This window comes from Morone saxatilis, unplaced genomic scaffold, assembly GCF_004916995.1.
Source record: "Morone saxatilis isolate NCDOM2014 unplaced genomic scaffold, NCSU_SB_2.0 Contig10, whole genome shotgun sequence".
NCBI classification, from domain to species: domain Eukaryota; kingdom Metazoa; phylum Chordata; class Actinopteri; family Moronidae; genus Morone; species Morone saxatilis.
Genome location: NW_023339652.1, coordinates 2,365,246 through 2,368,619, shown reverse-complemented (window position 1 = coordinate 2,368,619; position 3,374 = coordinate 2,365,246).

Here is a 3,374-nt window from a genome sequence, read left to right as displayed (position 1 = left end):
TAACAGCATACAATTAAACCAAATTTAACAAAAAACTAATAAAAACAACAAAACAAAAGACAATTCATTTATAGTTAAAGTGGTAGTTTTAATATAATGCTACGAAATTACAATGTACAACCAACATTAGGAACAACTGATACTAAAATAAGAAGAATTATTGAAGTATTTTAAACAGGTGATAAGATGACTGATTACTAACAGGTAGATTATTCAATTATTAAATAACTGTATAAATATATTTATTTCTATGTTATTCTATGAATTTAATTGTGTTGTTTAATGATAAATAAATTGATTCATTAAGTTAATATGTTGAGCTTGTGAGCAAATAGTTGCTTATTTATGCATCCATCATTCATCAGGAGACATATTTGTTTCTCTGACGTTGCTGCTGAGCGTTTTTAGAGCTTAGAGATTGACAGATTTGATTAAAAATTTTCTGGATTCTGTGAGAATAAAAAGAGATTAAATATATCTCTAAATATATATAGACAAATATCTTTGTCTCTTTACAGTTGTTTTTCTAGTCATTTAGCATATTTTGTGTCTGTATAGTTGTTTTAAGTGTCTCTGTTATCATTTTTGTCTCTTTGTAGTTGTTATGTAGTCATTTTGCATCTCTTTGTATATTTTGTGTCTCTTTTTGGTCATTTTGCTTTCCGTCTCTTGTATCTCTTTGTAGCTGATTAGCATCTTTTTGCAGTTGTTTTGTGGTCATTTAGCATCGTTGTTGTCATTTTGTAGTTGTTTGTATCTGTTTTTAGTCATTCTATGTCTCTTTGCAGTCATTTTGTGTCTCTTTTAAGTTGTTCTGTGCATCTTTGTATCATTTTGTCTCTTTGTATCATTTTGTCTCTTTGTAGTTGTTTTATGGTCATTTTGCATCTATTTTTAGTCGTTTGATGTCTCTTGGTAGTTGATTTGTGTCTCTTTTTAGTTGTTGGTTGTTTTGCATCCATCATCTATGGATATTATTTACAACATATTCCATTGCTGCCAATCGATCCTCCTAAATGTTTGTCCTAAAAGCTTTAAAGGCATAAAGTTTTGCATAATTAAGGCTAAGGCTGCAGGCGTCTGTTTTTATTTACGTCTTTGGCCACCTTTTGATAAGCCAGCAGAGTCAGTACTGCCAAGATGGCGACAACCAGAGCGACCACACTGAGCTTTGTGACGAATCTTCAGAAACCAATTGGTGACCTCGTGGAGACTGCATGCATAAATGTAGTATTTCCTTTTTTACATATAAGTTTTGGAACTTTGTGTTTAACATGAACCTTTTCGACACCATAACGGCACCGAAATGGGAGAAAATCACATTTAATTTGAGTCTCTCACATGGCAGCATATATTCTCTAAATATAGTTACAAAGCCGTGAAAGTAAATTCACTCTCTCTCACCTTATCTTTATCCTGTAAATACATGTAGTGTGAATGTCTGTGTGCGGCTGCAGTGTGTGTGTGACTGAATATAATTGGCTCCGGCAGGAGTTGCAAAATTCACAACTTTGCAGAAATGTTTGAGCCGCAGCAACCATTAATGCGACTGCTGGAGGTTTCCACCAATCAGCAGGTTTTTTGTTTACCACTAACGAGTGTCGTTATGAAGACAGACAGGTGACACAGACAGACAGACCTCCTTGTTAAAGCCTAATAAACCTCATGTGAGCGAGAGGATTTCTGCTCTATTAGCTGCTCGTCCGGTTTCTCCAGTAATTAAATATCAATTAGCTCCGCCCCTCTTGTTATCCAGGTCATGTGATTGGTCCAGAGAGAAGTCGTTAACGCTGTTAACATCCGTCTAAGTATGTAGGTCAAAGTGTAACAAAGCTCTGTGAATTACATTAGAGAAAAACATCTTCTCATCCGTCCATCCATCAGGGTTTTAATTTCTCAGATCCTCCGGTTGACTCTGCTCACATTTCGAACGTCGCCGCCAATCAGGGAGCGGATCTATCAGCGTAATGAGTGGGTGTGTGTCATTTCATGGATGTGATAGGTCGCTTTTTCTTTCACATTTCCACTGCAGCTTTCAATTCATATGTCACAGTTAAAACTACACACACACACACACAGAAACGTCAACCTGAGGTCAACCAGATTTATACACCCAAATTAGAGGATTATGCGTGCGTTCCTGGTCAGTCTACACTGTAAAATGTTTTTGGGATTTTAATGTTAAAATTGTACTTTTTTGTCAGATTATTTATATATTTGTCTTAATACATCTCTGGAGTAAGGTTTTGAATGCCTTTTTTCCCCCGTAAAGATCCAGTTTTTTTTGTTGTTGTTTTTGTTTTTGTTTTGTTTTTTTGTAGTCATTTAACATCTTTGTTGTCATTCTGTTGTCATTTGTATCTCTTTTTTGTTATTTTCTTTGTTTCTCTGCAGTTGTTTAGCATATTTTGTGTCTCTGTATATCATTTTGATTCTTTGTAATTGTTTGTTGTCATTTAGTATCTCTTTATATAGTTGTTTTGCATCTATTTGCAGTCATTAGGCATTTCTTTATGATGTTTGTGTCCCTTTGTACCCATTTACCATCTCTTTGGCTGTACTTTTTCTTGTCAGATTATTTATATATTTCACTTAATACATCTCTGGAGGATATCTTCCAGTAAAGTTTGGAATGTTTTCTTCTGTAAAGTGTGTAACATTTAGGAGGATCTATTGACACCTATATTCATGGGTATGTTTTTATTAGTGTATAATCACCTGAATATAAGAAATGATTTTACGTTTTTCTCCTATTATAAGGAGTCTGCCATTGTTAAACCGCCAATGTTTCTACACCAACATTGACTCTTTTGTGAGTTTGCAGCCACCGTAGTTTCTCCTACAATGTTTGAAAGCCTGAGCAGTTTCATTTGGTTGCAATCTGCAGCCTCACCACTAGATGTCACTAAATCCAACACTCTGGTCCTTTACATCAGTGGTTCCCAACCTTTTTCTATCACTGAGTAAACTGTTGACCTCTGACTATAGTGACATATTTTATGGATATTTAAAACAATAACAGTAGAGAAACGACTGATTAACTGTACAATGAACCCAAATATTGAAATAACTGCAGGAAGTTTGTGTTAAATAAGCAGATTATTTCCTGTGAATATTATTCAGAAATTAGTTTTCTTGACATTGTTAAGAACATTTTATACAATTCTGTCTGTATTATGTCGCTTTTTTTACATGTTTAACAATCATACACCCTTAATAGGCTAAATTCAGTGTTTTCTAAAGCGGGATGAGGCTGTTTAGCAGAGCGTGAAGTCCCTAAAAAAATCATAAACTAAACTTTAAATATAACAATGTAATATTTTTCTTCGTAGAAATGAACAAAATGTTGTGATATTGGCCTACTGTGTATGTTT